Genomic DNA, 14,548 nt, shown 5'->3' with positions numbered 1-14,548 from the left:
CAGCACTCGCGGGTCCCCACTAGGACGCTCGCATGGTGTTCTACAGACTAGCGTCGGCCTGGCCTCGCAAGTTGCTGTGTCCAGGTGCCTCCGAGGCACTGAACGTTAACGACAAGGAGTGCTGCCTATCGTTTGCAAATCTGCAGCAACACCGCAATCAACTGGGCTGGCAATGCACGTGTAGCAACAGAACACGTTATCCAGGAAGTACAGTGTCTTTACGTCTAACATTGGGTGTGGTACTTACCCAGTTTCCAGGACAAGCGCTTCACCTGTGCCTCGGTAGCGCAGTAGGCAGCGCGTAAGTCTCATAATCTTAAGGTCGTGAGTTCGATCCTCACCCGGGGCATTTAATTTTCTGTGACTGATGGTGATGCTGTTGCTAGGGCACCAACTTATTTCTTGTTTTTTATCCACAACGTTTTCAACGCTTCAGCGGGAAAATGTTTACTCCCTGTTATTGCTACTTACAGCTTCCCTTTTCCTCTTCTCCTAGCACAGCATGAAGCCAAAAACATTGCTCTGAGACGTTTGAGGTGCGCGCCTTGCCAGTCAGTATGCGCAAAGACGCTCGCAAAGAGAGAAGGGCGCCGACGCGGGACACGACACGAAATGCTACAAGCGACCGTCCGATCCGCCGCAGGAACGCCCACATCCGGTGTGGTCTAGTGGCTAGGATACCTGGCTTTCACCCAGGAGGCCCGGGTTCGATTCCCGGTACCGGAACGGAACTTTTTCCACACGAATCGTGACAAGTTTGAGCTGTCCGAGCTGCCGTTTCCCGTCCTGCTCGCAATATATCTACTGTTTCGTGACCGTCAGCAGAGTATAGACGAGGGAAGCAGACATCCGACGACCATAGAAATGGTGTACGGCTTCATGCCATACGTTTGCAGCGTAGGGCTGAGCGAGCGCAACTGTCGAGGCCCGTTAGCTCAGTTGGTTAGAGCGTCGTGCTAATAACGCGAAGGTCGTGGGTTCGATCCCCCCACGGGCCACAACGCTTTTACTACCACGAAAAGGCAGCGCCGATTTCAGCTGGCGAGTGTGATGACCAAAAGATCATCACCCTGCGTGGAAGTTGACAGAGGATCCGAACCCGACTTGTCGGGAAGCGCTACAGCATTCACTCGGCAATGGCCATAATATGTTGAATACACTGGTTCTCAACCGATAAAGAGAAGATGAAAGGAAATGTCCGATTGCCGATGCGTAACAACTTTGGCCCTTGTCGGTACTTGGGCGGGAGAGCGCATGGGGACACAGGGTACTGTTGGCAGTTTTACTTCCTATTTTTCTTTCTCCTTTGTTTTCGGAGCTACAGCCCGATTCGGTCAGGGAGACGCCACCGTGAAATGAACGGGCGTGCTGTGTGTACATCGCCTCGCCTCTCCTTACCTCTCTCAGTCGTTTCTCGTGCTTGTCGTTTTGATATAGGCCGATTGGAGAGCGTCAGCTCTCGCGTCAGCTGAGCAAAGTCGAGACAAGTCGAGACAGTCGAGACACACTATAGGCTGGTCTGCAGCGAGTAAGAGGGGGAAAAAACATTAAGTTAAGGGCGCGTGGCGAAAGTACTCATACGTGACATTAAAAAGCCTGTTGCGGTGGCCGGGAATCGAACCCGGACCAACTGCTTGGAAGGCAACTATGCTGACCATTACACCACCACCGCACAAGCGAGCGCCCCGACGCCGCGCTGTGTCGGCTTCCCGCCTGTCGGCAGCGGCCGAAGGTGATCGTACCTGGCAGGCACATTTCGAGGTAGGCTAGGGGAGCACATCCAGGCGCGTTCGGACAGCGTATCCGCGCACATTTCGCATCCTTGGCAAGAGTCGGCGCCGGCGACGCAAGAGTACGCAGAGGACCGCGTTCTGGCGGCATTTTTAAGCAGTACAGTGCAGGATTCAGCGTCTGCAGCATCTTCTCGACAGAATGCTACGGCGCTTGACGGCAGTCCCACTTTCCCTTGAGACATCTGCTCGGGAAGCAGCGTGCAGTTACTACCGGCCCGAGCATCGGTGGTTCAGTGGTAGAATGCTCGCCTGCCACGCGGGCGGCCCGGGTTCGATTCCCGGCCGATGCATCATTTTGCTTTTCCCACGATAATGCTGCCGTGTGGCTTGCGCGCTTGAGATGCACGATCCACATGAATGTATAGCAGGATTCCCTTGAGAAGAACCGAGAACGCAGCACTCGCGGGTCCCCACTAGGACGCTCGCATGGTGTTCTACAGACTAGCGTCGGCCTGGCCTCGCAAGTTGCTGTGTCCAGGTGCCTCCGAGGCACTGAACGTTAACGACAAGGAGTGCTGCCTATCGTTTGCAAATCTGCAGCAACACCGCAATCAACTGGGCTGGCAATGCACGTGTAGCAACAGAACACGTTATCCAGGAAGTACAGTGTCTTTACGTCTAACATTGGGTGTGGTACTTACCCAGTTTCCAGGACAAGCGCTTCACCTGTGCCTCGGTAGCGCAGTAGGCAGCGCGTAAGTCTCATAATCTTAAGGTCGTGAGTTCGATCCTCACCCGGGGCATTTAATTTTCTGTGACTGATGGTGATGCTGTTGCTAGGGCACCAACTTATTTCTTGTTTTTTATCCACAACGTTTTCAACGCTTCAGCGGGAAAATGTTTACTCCCTGTTATTGCTACTTACAGCTTCCCTTTTCCTCTTCTCCTAGCACAGCATGAAGCCAAAAACATTGCTCTGAGACGTTTGAGGTGCGCGCCTTGCCAGTCAGTATGCGCAAAGACGCTCGCAAAGAGAGAAGGGCGCCGACGCGGGACACGACACGAAATGCTACAAGCGACCGTCCGATCCGCCGCAGGAACGCCCACATCCGGTGTGGTCTAGTGGCTAGGATACCTGGCTTTCACCCAGGAGGCCCGGGTTCGATTCCCGGTACCGGAACGGAACTTTTTCCACACGAATCGTGACAAGTTTGAGCTGTCCGAGCTGCCGTTTCCCGTCCTGCTCGCAATATATCTACTGTTTCGTGACCGTCAGCAGAGTATAGACGAGGGAAGCAGACATCCGACGACCATAGAAATGGTGTACGGCTTCATGCCATACGTTTGCAGCGTAGGGCTGAGCGAGCGCAACTGTCGAGGCCCGTTAGCTCAGTTGGTTAGAGCGTCGTGCTAATAACGCGAAGGTCGTGGGTTCGATCCCCCCACGGGCCACAACGCTTTTACTACCACGAAAAGGCAGCGCCGATTTCAGCTGGCGAGTGTGATGACCAAAACATCATCACCCTGCGTGGAAGTTGACAGAGGATCCGAACCCGACTTGTCGGGAAGCGCTACAGCATTCACTCGGCAATGGCCATAATATGTTGAATACACTGGTTCTCAACCGATAAAGAGAAGATGAAAGGAAATGTCCGATTGCCGATGCGTAACAACTTTGGCCCTTGTCGGTACTTGGGCGGGAGAGCGCATGGGGACACAGGGTACTGTTGGCAGTTTTACTTCCTATTTTTCTTTCTCCTTTGTTTTCGGAGCTACAGCCCGATTCGGTCAGGGAGACGCCACCGTGAAATGAACGGGCGTGCTGTGTGTACATCGCCTCGCCTCTCCTTACCTCTCTCAGTCGTTTCTCGTGCTTGTCGTTTTGATATAGGCCGATTGGAGAGCGTCAGCTCTCGCGTCAGCTGAGCAAAGTCGAGACAAGTCGAGACAGTCGAGACACACTATAGGCTGGTCTGCAGCGAGTAAGAGGGGGAAAAAACATTAAGTTAAGGGCGCGTGGCGAAAGTACTCATACGTGACATTAAAAAGCCTGTTGCGGTGGCCGGGAATCGAACCCGGACCAACTGCTTGGAAGGCAACTATGCTGACCATTACACCACCACCGCACAAGCGAGCGCCCCGACGCCGCGCTGTGTCGGCTTCCCGCCTGTCGGCAGCGGCCGAAGGTGATCGTACCTGGCAGGCACATTTCGAGGTAGGCTAGGGGAGCACATCCAGGCGCGTTCGGACAGCGTATCCGCGCACATTTCGCATCCTTGGCAAGAGTCGGCGCCGGCGACGCAAGAGTACGCAGAGGACCGCGTTCTGGCGGCATTTTTAAGCAGTACAGTGCAGGATTCAGCGTCTGCAGCATCTTCTCGACAGAATGCTACGGCGCTTGACGGCAGTCCCACTTTCCCTTGAGACATCTGCTCGGGAAGCAGCGTGCAGTTACTACCGGCCCGAGCATCGGTGGTTCAGTGGTAGAATGCTCGCCTGCCACGCGGGCGGCCCGGGTTCGATTCCCGGCCGATGCATCATTTTGCTTTTCCCACGATAATGCTGCCGTGTGGCTTGCGCGCTTGAGATGCACGATCCACATGAATGTATAGCAGGATTCCCTTGAGAAGAACCGAGAACGCAGCACTCGCGGGTCCCCACTAGGACGCTCGCATGGTGTTCTACAGACTAGCGTCGGCCTGGCCTCGCAAGTTGCTGTGTCCAGGTGCCTCCGAGGCACTGAACGTTAACGACAAGGAGTGCTGCCTATCGTTTGCAAATCTGCAGCAACACCGCAATCAACTGGGCTGGCAATGCACGTGTAGCAACAGAACACGTTATCCAGGAAGTACAGTGTCTTTACGTCTAACATTGGGTGTGGTACTTACCCAGTTTCCAGGACAAGCGCTTCACCTGTGCCTCGGTAGCGCAGTAGGCAGCGCGTAAGTCTCATAATCTTAAGGTCGTGAGTTCGATCCTCACCCGGGGCATTTAATTTTCTGTGACTGATGGTGATGCTGTTGCTAGGGCACCAACTTATTTCTTGTTTTTTATCCACAACGTTTTCAACGCTTCAGCGGGAAAATGTTTACTCCCTGTTATTGCTACTTACAGCTTCCCTTTTCCTCTTCTCCTAGCACAGCATGAAGCCAAAAACATTGCTCTGAGACGTTTGAGGTGCGCGCCTTGCCAGTCAGTATGCGCAAAGACGCTCGCAAAGAGAGAAGGGCGCCGACGCGGGACACGACACGAAATGCTACAAGCGACCGTCCGATCCGCCGCAGGAACGCCCACATCCGGTGTGGTCTAGTGGCTAGGATACCTGGCTTTCACCCAGGAGGCCCGGGTTCGATTCCCGGTACCGGAACGGAACTTTTTCCACACGAATCGTGACAAGTTTGAGCTGTCCGAGCTGCCGTTTCCCGTCCTGCTCGCAATATATCTACTGTTTCGTGACCGTCAGCAGAGTATAGACGAGGGAAGCAGACATCCGACGACCATAGAAATGGTGTACGGCTTCATGCCATACGTTTGCAGCGTAGGGCTGAGCGAGCGCAACTGTCGAGGCCCGTTAGCTCAGTTGGTTAGAGCGTCGTGCTAATAACGCGAAGGTCGTGGGTTCGATCCCCCCACGGGCCACAACGCTTTTACTACCACGAAAAGGCAGCGCCGATTTCAGCTGGCGAGTGTGATGACCAAAAGATCATCACCCTGCGTGGAAGTTGACAGAGGATCCGAACCCGACTTGTCGGGAAGCGCTACAGCATTCACTCGGCAATGGCCATAATATGTTGAATACACTGGTTCTCAACCGATAAAGAGAAGATGAAAGGAAATGTCCGATTGCCGATGCGTAACAACTTTGGCCCTTGTCGGTACTTGGGCGGGAGAGCGCATGGGGACACAGGGTACTGTTGGCAGTTTTACTTCCTATTTTTCTTTCTCCTTTGTTTTCGGAGCTACAGCCCGATTCGGTCAGGGAGACGCCACCGTGAAATGAACGGGCGTGCTGTGTGTACATCGCCTCGCCTCTCCTTACCTCTCTCAGTCGTTTCTCGTGCTTGTCGTTTTGATATAGGCCGATTGGAGAGCGTCAGCTCTCGCGTCAGCTGAGCAAAGTCGAGACAAGTCGAGACAGTCGAGACACACTATAGGCTGGTCTGCAGCGAGTAAGAGGGGGAAAAAACATTAAGTTAAGGGCGCGTGGCGAAAGTACTCATACGTGACATTAAAAAGCCTGTTGCGGTGGCCGGGAATCGAACCCGGACCAACTGCTTGGAAGGCAACTATGCTGACCATTACACCACCACCGCACAAGCGAGCGCCCCGACGCCGCGCTGTGTCGGCTTCCCGCCTGTCGGCAGCGGCCGAAGGTGATCGTACCTGGCAGGCACATTTCGAGGTAGGCTAGGGGAGCACATCCAGGCGCGTTCGGACAGCGTATCCGCGCACATTTCGCATCCTTGGCAAGAGTCGGCGCCGGCGACGCAAGAGTACGCAGAGGACCGCGTTCTGGCGGCATTTTTAAGCAGTACAGTGCAGGATTCAGCGTCTGCAGCATCTTCTCGACAGAATGCTACGGCGCTTGACGGCAGTCCCACTTTCCCTTGAGACATCTGCTCGGGAAGCAGCGTGCAGTTACTACCGGCCCGAGCATCGGTGGTTCAGTGGTAGAATGCTCGCCTGCCACGCGGGCGGCCCGGGTTCGATTCCCGGCCGATGCATCATTTTGCTTTTCCCACGATAATGCTGCCGTGTGGCTTGCGCGCTTGAGATGCACGATCCACATGAATGTATAGCAGGATTCCCTTGAGAAGAACCGAGAACGCAGCACTCGCGGGTCCCCACTAGGACGCTCGCATGGTGTTCTACAGACTAGCGTCGGCCTGGCCTCGCAAGTTGCTGTGTCCAGGTGCCTCCGAGGCACTGAACGTTAACGACAAGGAGTGCTGCCTATCGTTTGCAAATCTGCAGCAACACCGCAATCAACTGGGCTGGCAATGCACGTGTAGCAACAGAACACGTTATCCAGGAAGTACAGTGTCTTTACGTCTAACATTGGGTGTGGTACTTACCCAGTTTCCAGGACAAGCGCTTCACCTGTGCCTCGGTAGCGCAGTAGGCAGCGCGTAAGTCTCATAATCTTAAGGTCGTGAGTTCGATCCTCACCCGGGGCATTTAATTTTCTGTGACTGATGGTGATGCTGTTGCTAGGGCACCAACTTATTTCTTGTTTTTTATCCACAACGTTTTCAACGCTTCAGCGGGAAAATGTTTACTCCCTGTTATTGCTACTTACAGCTTCCCTTTTCCTCTTCTCCTAGCACAGCATGAAGCCAAAAACATTGCTCTGAGACGTTTGAGGTGCGCGCCTTGCCAGTCAGTATGCGCAAAGACGCTCGCAAAGAGAGAAGGGCGCCGACGCGGGACACGACACGAAATGCTACAAGCGACCGTCCGATCCGCCGCAGGAACGCCCACATCCGGTGTGGTCTAGTGGCTAGGATACCTGGCTTTCACCCAGGAGGCCCGGGTTCGATTCCCGGTACCGGAACGGAACTTTTTCCACACGAATCGTGACAAGTTTGAGCTGTCCGAGCTGCCGTTTCCCGTCCTGCTCGCAATATATCTACTGTTTCGTGACCGTCAGCAGAGTATAGACGAGGGAAGCAGACATCCGACGACCATAGAAATGGTGTACGGCTTCATGCCATACGTTTGCAGCGTAGGGCTGAGCGAGCGCAACTGTCGAGGCCCGTTAGCTCAGTTGGTTAGAGCGTCGTGCTAATAACGCGAAGGTCGTGGGTTCGATCCCCCCACGGGCCACAACGCTTTTACTACCACGAAAAGGCAGCGCCGATTTCAGCTGGCGAGTGTGATGACCAAAAGATCATCACCCTGCGTGGAAGTTGACAGAGGATCCGAACCCGACTTGTCGGGAAGCGCTACAGCATTCACTCGGCAATGGCCATAATATGTTGAATACACTGGTTCTCAACCGATAAAGAGAAGATGAAAGGAAATGTCCGATTGCCGATGCGTAACAACTTTGGCCCTTGTCGGTACTTGGGCGGGAGAGCGCATGGGGACACAGGGTACTGTTGGCAGTTTTACTTCCTATTTTTCTTTCTCCTTTGTTTTCGGAGCTACAGCCCGATTCGGTCAGGGAGACGCCACCGTGAAATGAACGGGCGTGCTGTGTGTACATCGCCTCGCCTCTCCTTACCTCTCTCAGTCGTTTCTCGTGCTTGTCGTTTTGATATAGGCCGATTGGAGAGCGTCAGCTCTCGCGTCAGCTGAGCAAAGTCGAGACAAGTCGAGACAGTCGAGACACACTATAGGCTGGTCTGCAGCGAGTAAGAGGGGGAAAAAACATTAAGTTAAGGGCGCGTGGCGAAAGTACTCATACGTGACATTAAAAAGCCTGTTGCGGTGGCCGGGAATCGAACCCGGACCAACTGCTTGGAAGGCAACTATGCTGACCATTACACCACCACCGCACAAGCGAGCGCCCCGACGCCGCGCTGTGTCGGCTTCCCGCCTGTCGGCAGCGGCCGAAGGTGATCGTACCTGGCAGGCGCATTTCGAGGTAGGCTAGGGGAGCACATCCAGGCGCGTTCGGACAGCGTATCCGCGCACATTTCGCATCCTTGGCAAGAGTCGGCGCCGGCGACGCAAGAGTACGCAGAGGACCGCGTTCTGGCGGCATTTTTAAGCAGTACAGTGCAGGATTCAGCGTCTGCAGCATCTTCTCGACAGAATGCTACGGCGCTTGACGGCAGTCCCACTTTCCCTTGAGACATCTGCTCGGGAAGCAGCGTGCAGTTACTACCGGCCCGAGCATCGGTGGTTCAGTGGTAGAATGCTCGCCTGCCACGCGGGCGGCCCGGGTTCGATTCCCGGCCGATGCATCATTTTGCTTTTCCCACGATAATGCTGCCGTGTGGCTTGCGCGCTTGAGATGCACGATCCACATGAATGTATAGCAGGATTCCCTTGAGAAGAACCGAGAACGCAGCACTCGCGGGTCCCCACTAGGACGCTCGCATGGTGTTCTACAGACTAGCGTCGGCCTGGCCTCGCAAGTTGCTGTGTCCAGGTGCCTCCGAGGCACTGAACGTTAACGACAAGGAGTGCTGCCTATCGTTTGCAAATCTGCAGCAACACCGCAATCAACTGGGCTGGCAATGCACGTGTAGCAACAGAACACGTTATCCAGGAAGTACAGTGTCTTTACGTCTAACATTGGGTGTGGTACTTACCCAGTTTCCAGGACAAGCGCTTCACCTGTGCCTCGGTAGCGCAGTAGGCAGCGCGTAAGTCTCATAATCTTAAGGTCGTGAGTTCGATCCTCACCCGGGGCATTTAATTTTCTGTGACTGATGGTGATGCTGTTGCTAGGGCACCAACTTATTTCTTGTTTTTTATCCACAACGTTTTCAACGCTTCAGCGGGAAAATGTTTACTCCCTGTTATTGCTACTTACAGCTTCCCTTTTCCTCTTCTCCTAGCACAGCATGAAGCCAAAAACATTGCTCTGAGACGTTTGAGGTGCGCGCCTTGCCAGTCAGTATGCGCAAAGACGCTCGCAAAGAGAGAAGGGCGCCGACGCGGGACACGACACGAAATGCTACAAGCGACCGTCCGATCCGCCGCAGGAACGCCCACATCCGGTGTGGTCTAGTGGCTAGGATACCTGGCTTTCACCCAGGAGGCCCGGGTTCGATTCCCGGTACCGGAACGGAACTTTTTCCACACGAATCGTGACAAGTTTGAGCTGTCCGAGCTGCCGTTTCCCGTCCTGCTCGCAATATATCTACTGTTTCGTGACCGTCAGCAGAGTATAGACGAGGGAAGCAGACATCCGACGACCATAGAAATGGTGTACGGCTTCATGCCATACGTTTGCAGCGTAGGGCTGAGCGAGCGCAACTGTCGAGGCCCGTTAGCTCAGTTGGTTAGAGCGTCGTGCTAATAACGCGAAGGTCGTGGGTTCGATCCCCCCACGGGCCACAACGCTTTTACTACCACGAAAAGGCAGCGCCGATTTCAGCTGGCGAGTGTGATGACCAAAAGATCATCACCCTGCGTGGAAGTTGACAGAGGATCCGAACCCGACTTGTCGGGAAGCGCTACAGCATTCACTCGGCAATGGCCATAATATGTTGAATACACTGGTTCTCAACCGATAAAGAGAAGATGAAAGGAAATGTCCGATTGCCGATGCGTAACAACTTTGGCCCTTGTCGGTACTTGGGCGGGAGAGCGCATGGGGACACAGGGTACTGTTGGCAGTTTTACTTCCTATTTTTCTTTCTCCTTTGTTTTCGGAGCTACAGCCCGATTCGGTCAGGGAGACGCCACCGTGAAATGAACGGGCGTGCTGTGTGTACATCGCCTCGCCTCTCCTTACCTCTCTCAGTCGTTTCTCGTGCTTGTCGTTTTGATATAGGCCGATTGGAGAGCGTCAGCTCTCGCGTCAGCTGAGCAAAGTCGAGACAAGTCGAGACAGTCGAGACACACTATAGGCTGGTCTGCAGCGAGTAAGAGGGGGAAAAAACATTAAGTTAAGGGCGCGTGGCGAAAGTACTCATACGTGACATTAAAAAGCCTGTTGCGGTGGCCGGGAATCGAACCCGGACCAACTGCTTGGAAGGCAACTATGCTGACCATTACACCACCACCGCACAAGCGAGCGCCCCGACGCCGCGCTGTGTCGGCTTCCCGCCTGTCGGCAGCGGCCGAAGGTGATCGTACCTGGCAGGCGCATTTCGAGGTAGGCTAGGGGAGCACATCCAGGCGCGTTCGGACAGCGTATCCGCGCACATTTCGCATCCTTGGCAAGAGTCGGCGCCGGCGACGCAAGAGTACGCAGAGGACCGCGTTCTGGCGGCATTTTTAAGCAGTACAGTGCAGGATTCAGCGTCTGCAGCATCTTCTCGACAGAATGCTACGGCGCTTGACGGCAGTCCCACTTTCCCTTGAGACATCTGCTCGGGAAGCAGCGTGCAGTTACTACCGGCCCGAGCATCGGTGGTTCAGTGGTAGAATGCTCGCCTGCCACGCGGGCGGCCCGGGTTCGATTCCCGGCCGATGCATCATTTTGCTTTTCCCACGATAATGCTGCCGTGTGGCTTGCGCGCTTGAGATGCACGATCCACATGAATGTATAGCAGGATTCCCTTGAGAAGAACCGAGAACGCAGCACTCGCGGGTCCCCACTAGGACGCTCGCATGGTGTTCTACAGACTAGCGTCGGCCTGGCCTCGCAAGTTGCTGTGTCCAGGTGCCTCCGAGGCACTGAACGTTAACGACAAGGAGTGCTGCCTATCGTTTGCAAATCTGCAGCAACACCGCAATCAACTGGGCTGGCAATGCACGTGTAGCAACAGAACACGTTATCCAGGAAGTACAGTGTCTTTACGTCTAACATTGGGTGTGGTACTTACCCAGTTTCCAGGACAAGCGCTTCACCTGTGCCTCGGTAGCGCAGTAGGCAGCGCGTAAGTCTCATAATCTTAAGGTCGTGAGTTCGATCCTCACCCGGGGCATTTAATTTTCTGTGACTGATGGTGATGCTGTTGCTAGGGCACCAACTTATTTCTTGTTTTTTATCCACAACGTTTTCAACGCTTCAGCGGGAAAATGTTTACTCCCTGTTATTGCTACTTACAGCTTCCCTTTTCCTCTTCTCCTAGCACAGCATGAAGCCAAAAACATTGCTCTGAGACGTTTGAGGTGCGCGCCTTGCCAGTCAGTATGCGCAAAGACGCTCGCAAAGAGAGAAGGGCGCCGACGCGGGACACGACACGAAATGCTACAAGCGACCGTCCGATCCGCCGCAGGAACGCCCACATCCGGTGTGGTCTAGTGGCTAGGATACCTGGCTTTCACCCAGGAGGCCCGGGTTCGATTCCCGGTACCGGAACGGAACTTTTTCCACACGAATCGTGACAAGTTTGAGCTGTCCGAGCTGCCGTTTCCCGTCCTGCTCGCAATATATCTACTGTTTCGTGACCGTCAGCAGAGTATAGACGAGGGAAGCAGACATCCGACGACCATAGAAATGGTGTACGGCTTCATGCCATACGTTTGCAGCGTAGGGCTGAGCGAGCGCAACTGTCGAGGCCCGTTAGCTCAGTTGGTTAGAGCGTCGTGCTAATAACGCGAAGGTCGTGGGTTCGATCCCCCCACGGGCCACAACGCTTTTACTACCACGAAAAGGCAGCGCCGATTTCAGCTGGCGAGTGTGATGACCAAAAGATCATCACCCTGCGTGGAAGTTGACAGAGGATCCGAACCCGACTTGTCGGGAAGCGCTACAGCATTCACTCGGCAATGGCCATAATATGTTGAATACACTGGTTCTCAACCGATAAAGAGAAGATGAAAGGAAATGTCCGATTGCCGATGCGTAACAACTTTGGCCCTTGTCGGTACTTGGGCGGGAGAGCGCATGGGGACACAGGGTACTGTTGGCAGTTTTACTTCCTATTTTTCTTTCTCCTTTGTTTTCGGAGCTACAGCCCGATTCGGTCAGGGAGACGCCACCGTGAAATGAACGGGCGTGCTGTGTGTACATCGCCTCGCCTCTCCTTACCTCTCTCAGTCGTTTCTCGTGCTTGTCGTTTTGATATAGGCCGATTGGAGAGCGTCAGCTCTCGCGTCAGCTGAGCAAAGTCGAGACAAGTCGAGACAGTCGAGACACACTATAGGCTGGTCTGCAGCGAGTAAGAGGGGGAAAAAACATTAAGTTAAGGGCGCGTGGCGAAAGTACTCATACGTGACATTAAAAAGCCTGTTGCGGTGGCCGGGAATCGAACCCGGACCAACTGCTTGGAAGGCAACTATGCTGACCATTACACCACCACCGCACAAGCGAGCGCCCCGACGCCGCGCTGTGTCGGCTTCCCGCCTGTCGGCAGCGGCCGAAGGTGATCGTACCTGGCAGGCACATTTCGAGGTAGGCTAGGGGAGCACATCCAGGCGCGTTCGGACAGCGTATCCGCGCACATTTCGCATCCTTGGCAAGAGTCGGCGCCGGCGACGCAAGAGTACGCAGAGGACCGCGTTCTGGCGGCATTTTTAAGCAGTACAGTGCAGGATTCAGCGTCTGCAGCATCTTCTCGACAGAATGCTACGGCGCTTGACGGCAGTCCCACTTTCCCTTGAGACATCTGCTCGGGAAGCAGCGTGCAGTTACTACCGGCCCGAGCATCGGTGGTTCAGTGGTAGAATGCTCGCCTGCCACGCGGGCGGCCCGGGTTCGATTCCCGGCCGATGCATCATTTTGCTTTTCCCACGATAATGCTGCCGTGTGGCTTGCGCGCTTGAGATGCACGATCCACATGAATGTATAGCAGGATTCCCTTGAGAAGAACCGAGAACGCAGCACTCGCGGGTCCCCACTAGGACGCTCGCATGGTGTTCTACAGACTAGCGTCGGCCTGGCCTCGCAAGTTGCTGTGTCCAGGTGCCTCCGAGGCACTGAACGTTAACGACAAGGAGTGCTGCCTATCGTTTGCAAATCTGCAGCAACACCGCAATCAACTGGGCTGGCAATGCACGTGTAGCAACAGAACACGTTATCCAGGAAGTACAGTGTCTTTACGTCTAACATTGGGTGTGGTACTTACCCAGTTTCCAGGACAAGCGCTTCACCTGTGCCTCGGTAGCGCAGTAGGCAGCGCGTAAGTCTCATAATCTTAAGGTCGTGAGTTCGATCCTCACCCGGGGCATTTAATTTTCTGTGACTGATGGTGATGCTGTTGCTAGGGCACCAACTTATTTCTTGTTTTTTATCCACAACGTTTTCAACGCTTCAGCGGGAAAATGTTTACTCCCTGTTATTGCTACTTACAGCTTCCCTTTTCCTCTTCTCCTAGCACAGCATGAAGCCAAAAACATTGCTCTGAGACGTTTGAGGTGCGCGCCTTGCCAGTCAGTATGCGCAAAGACGCTCGCAAAGAGAGAAGGGCGCCGACGCGGGACACGACACGAAATGCTACAAGCGACCGTCCGATCCGCCGCAGGAACGCCCACATCCGGTGTGGTCTAGTGGCTAGGATACCTGGCTTTCACCCAGGAGGCCCGGGTTCGATTCCCGGTACCGGAACGGAACTTTTTCCACACGAATCGTGACAAGTTTGAGCTGTCCGAGCTGCCGTTTCCCGTCCTGCTCGCAATATATCTACTGTTTCGTGACCGTCAGCAGAGTATAGACGAGGGAAGCAGACATCCGACGACCATAGAAATGGTGTACGGCTTCATGCCATACGTTTGCAGCGTAGGGCTGAGCGAGCGCAACTGTCGAGGCCCGTTAGCTCAGTTGGTTAGAGCGTCGTGCTAATAACGCGAAGGTCGTGGGTTCGATCCCCCCACGGGCCACAACGCTTTTACTACCACGAAAAGGCAGCGCCGATTTCAGCTGGCGAGTGTGATGACCAAAAGATCATCACCCTGCGTGGAAGTTGACAGAGGATCCGAACCCGACTTGTCGGGAAGCGCTACAGCATTCACTCGGCAATGGCCATAATATGTTGAATACACTGGTTCTCAACCGATAAAGAGAAGATGAAAGGAAATGTCCGATTGCCGATGCGTAACAACTTTGGCCCTTGTCGGTACTTGGGCGGGAGAGCGCATGGGGACACAGGGTACTGTTGGCAGTTTTACTTCCTATTTTTCTTTCTCCTTTGTTTTCGGAGCTACAGCCCGATTCGGTCAGGGAGACGCCACCGTGAAATGAACGGGCGTGCTGTGTGTACATCGCCTCGCCTCTCCTTACCTCTCTCAGTCGTTTCTCGTGCTTGTCG

The 14,548-nt window shown here is 54.5% G+C and overlaps 33 non-coding genes across 33 annotated transcripts; 27 read left to right on the top strand and 6 right to left on the bottom strand.

Annotated features, from left to right (window-relative positions):
* The first annotated feature begins 276 nt into the window (after positions 1-276).
* Positions 277-349, top strand: Trnam-cau (transfer RNA methionine (anticodon CAU)). Its single transcript has one exon. It is a non-coding gene; the product is annotated as a tRNA-Met (tRNA).
* Positions 350-654: 305 nt separating this feature from the next.
* Positions 655-726, top strand: Trnae-uuc (transfer RNA glutamic acid (anticodon UUC)). Its single transcript has one exon. It is a non-coding gene; the product is annotated as a tRNA-Glu (tRNA).
* A 198-nt stretch (positions 727-924) lies between these two features.
* Positions 925-998, top strand: Trnai-aau (transfer RNA isoleucine (anticodon AAU)). Its single transcript has one exon. It is a non-coding gene; the product is annotated as a tRNA-Ile (tRNA).
* A 602-nt stretch (positions 999-1,600) lies between these two features.
* On the bottom strand, positions 1,601-1,672 carry Trnag-ucc (transfer RNA glycine (anticodon UCC)). The gene has a single exon. It is a non-coding gene; the product is annotated as a tRNA-Gly (tRNA).
* A 340-nt stretch (positions 1,673-2,012) lies between these two features.
* On the top strand, positions 2,013-2,083 carry Trnag-gcc (transfer RNA glycine (anticodon GCC)). The gene has a single exon. It is a non-coding gene; the product is annotated as a tRNA-Gly (tRNA).
* A 380-nt stretch (positions 2,084-2,463) lies between these two features.
* Trnam-cau (transfer RNA methionine (anticodon CAU)) lies at positions 2,464-2,536 on the top strand. The gene has a single exon. It is a non-coding gene; the product is annotated as a tRNA-Met (tRNA).
* Positions 2,537-2,841: 305 nt separating this feature from the next.
* On the top strand, positions 2,842-2,913 carry Trnae-uuc (transfer RNA glutamic acid (anticodon UUC)). Its single transcript has one exon. It is a non-coding gene; the product is annotated as a tRNA-Glu (tRNA).
* Positions 2,914-3,111: 198 nt separating this feature from the next.
* On the top strand, positions 3,112-3,185 carry Trnai-aau (transfer RNA isoleucine (anticodon AAU)). Its single transcript has one exon. It is a non-coding gene; the product is annotated as a tRNA-Ile (tRNA).
* Positions 3,186-3,787: 602 nt separating this feature from the next.
* On the bottom strand, positions 3,788-3,859 carry Trnag-ucc (transfer RNA glycine (anticodon UCC)). Its single transcript has one exon. It is a non-coding gene; the product is annotated as a tRNA-Gly (tRNA).
* A 340-nt stretch (positions 3,860-4,199) lies between these two features.
* On the top strand, positions 4,200-4,270 carry Trnag-gcc (transfer RNA glycine (anticodon GCC)). Its single transcript has one exon. It is a non-coding gene; the product is annotated as a tRNA-Gly (tRNA).
* Positions 4,271-4,650: 380 nt separating this feature from the next.
* Trnam-cau (transfer RNA methionine (anticodon CAU)) lies at positions 4,651-4,723 on the top strand. Its single transcript has one exon. It is a non-coding gene; the product is annotated as a tRNA-Met (tRNA).
* A 305-nt stretch (positions 4,724-5,028) lies between these two features.
* Positions 5,029-5,100, top strand: Trnae-uuc (transfer RNA glutamic acid (anticodon UUC)). The gene has a single exon. It is a non-coding gene; the product is annotated as a tRNA-Glu (tRNA).
* Positions 5,101-5,298: 198 nt separating this feature from the next.
* Trnai-aau (transfer RNA isoleucine (anticodon AAU)) lies at positions 5,299-5,372 on the top strand. The gene has a single exon. It is a non-coding gene; the product is annotated as a tRNA-Ile (tRNA).
* Positions 5,373-5,974: 602 nt separating this feature from the next.
* Positions 5,975-6,046, bottom strand: Trnag-ucc (transfer RNA glycine (anticodon UCC)). Its single transcript has one exon. It is a non-coding gene; the product is annotated as a tRNA-Gly (tRNA).
* Positions 6,047-6,386: 340 nt separating this feature from the next.
* Positions 6,387-6,457, top strand: Trnag-gcc (transfer RNA glycine (anticodon GCC)). The gene has a single exon. It is a non-coding gene; the product is annotated as a tRNA-Gly (tRNA).
* Positions 6,458-6,837: 380 nt separating this feature from the next.
* Trnam-cau (transfer RNA methionine (anticodon CAU)) lies at positions 6,838-6,910 on the top strand. Its single transcript has one exon. It is a non-coding gene; the product is annotated as a tRNA-Met (tRNA).
* A 305-nt stretch (positions 6,911-7,215) lies between these two features.
* Positions 7,216-7,287, top strand: Trnae-uuc (transfer RNA glutamic acid (anticodon UUC)). The gene has a single exon. It is a non-coding gene; the product is annotated as a tRNA-Glu (tRNA).
* Positions 7,288-7,485: 198 nt separating this feature from the next.
* Positions 7,486-7,559, top strand: Trnai-aau (transfer RNA isoleucine (anticodon AAU)). Its single transcript has one exon. It is a non-coding gene; the product is annotated as a tRNA-Ile (tRNA).
* A 602-nt stretch (positions 7,560-8,161) lies between these two features.
* On the bottom strand, positions 8,162-8,233 carry Trnag-ucc (transfer RNA glycine (anticodon UCC)). Its single transcript has one exon. It is a non-coding gene; the product is annotated as a tRNA-Gly (tRNA).
* A 340-nt stretch (positions 8,234-8,573) lies between these two features.
* Positions 8,574-8,644, top strand: Trnag-gcc (transfer RNA glycine (anticodon GCC)). Its single transcript has one exon. It is a non-coding gene; the product is annotated as a tRNA-Gly (tRNA).
* A 380-nt stretch (positions 8,645-9,024) lies between these two features.
* Trnam-cau (transfer RNA methionine (anticodon CAU)) lies at positions 9,025-9,097 on the top strand. The gene has a single exon. It is a non-coding gene; the product is annotated as a tRNA-Met (tRNA).
* A 305-nt stretch (positions 9,098-9,402) lies between these two features.
* Trnae-uuc (transfer RNA glutamic acid (anticodon UUC)) lies at positions 9,403-9,474 on the top strand. Its single transcript has one exon. It is a non-coding gene; the product is annotated as a tRNA-Glu (tRNA).
* Positions 9,475-9,672: 198 nt separating this feature from the next.
* Positions 9,673-9,746, top strand: Trnai-aau (transfer RNA isoleucine (anticodon AAU)). The gene has a single exon. It is a non-coding gene; the product is annotated as a tRNA-Ile (tRNA).
* A 602-nt stretch (positions 9,747-10,348) lies between these two features.
* Positions 10,349-10,420, bottom strand: Trnag-ucc (transfer RNA glycine (anticodon UCC)). Its single transcript has one exon. It is a non-coding gene; the product is annotated as a tRNA-Gly (tRNA).
* A 340-nt stretch (positions 10,421-10,760) lies between these two features.
* On the top strand, positions 10,761-10,831 carry Trnag-gcc (transfer RNA glycine (anticodon GCC)). The gene has a single exon. It is a non-coding gene; the product is annotated as a tRNA-Gly (tRNA).
* Positions 10,832-11,211: 380 nt separating this feature from the next.
* On the top strand, positions 11,212-11,284 carry Trnam-cau (transfer RNA methionine (anticodon CAU)). The gene has a single exon. It is a non-coding gene; the product is annotated as a tRNA-Met (tRNA).
* A 305-nt stretch (positions 11,285-11,589) lies between these two features.
* Trnae-uuc (transfer RNA glutamic acid (anticodon UUC)) lies at positions 11,590-11,661 on the top strand. Its single transcript has one exon. It is a non-coding gene; the product is annotated as a tRNA-Glu (tRNA).
* A 198-nt stretch (positions 11,662-11,859) lies between these two features.
* Trnai-aau (transfer RNA isoleucine (anticodon AAU)) lies at positions 11,860-11,933 on the top strand. The gene has a single exon. It is a non-coding gene; the product is annotated as a tRNA-Ile (tRNA).
* Positions 11,934-12,535: 602 nt separating this feature from the next.
* On the bottom strand, positions 12,536-12,607 carry Trnag-ucc (transfer RNA glycine (anticodon UCC)). The gene has a single exon. It is a non-coding gene; the product is annotated as a tRNA-Gly (tRNA).
* Positions 12,608-12,947: 340 nt separating this feature from the next.
* Positions 12,948-13,018, top strand: Trnag-gcc (transfer RNA glycine (anticodon GCC)). The gene has a single exon. It is a non-coding gene; the product is annotated as a tRNA-Gly (tRNA).
* A 380-nt stretch (positions 13,019-13,398) lies between these two features.
* On the top strand, positions 13,399-13,471 carry Trnam-cau (transfer RNA methionine (anticodon CAU)). The gene has a single exon. It is a non-coding gene; the product is annotated as a tRNA-Met (tRNA).
* A 305-nt stretch (positions 13,472-13,776) lies between these two features.
* Positions 13,777-13,848, top strand: Trnae-uuc (transfer RNA glutamic acid (anticodon UUC)). Its single transcript has one exon. It is a non-coding gene; the product is annotated as a tRNA-Glu (tRNA).
* Positions 13,849-14,046: 198 nt separating this feature from the next.
* On the top strand, positions 14,047-14,120 carry Trnai-aau (transfer RNA isoleucine (anticodon AAU)). Its single transcript has one exon. It is a non-coding gene; the product is annotated as a tRNA-Ile (tRNA).
* The last annotated feature ends 428 nt before the right edge of the window (positions 14,121-14,548 follow it).

Source organism: Schistocerca nitens, chromosome 2 (assembly GCF_023898315.1).
Source record: "Schistocerca nitens isolate TAMUIC-IGC-003100 chromosome 2, iqSchNite1.1, whole genome shotgun sequence".
Taxonomy (NCBI): Eukaryota; Metazoa; Arthropoda; class Insecta; order Orthoptera; family Acrididae; genus Schistocerca; species Schistocerca nitens.
Note: the sequence above shows the minus strand (reverse complement) of the source record. Positions and strands in the feature narration are given on the sequence as shown.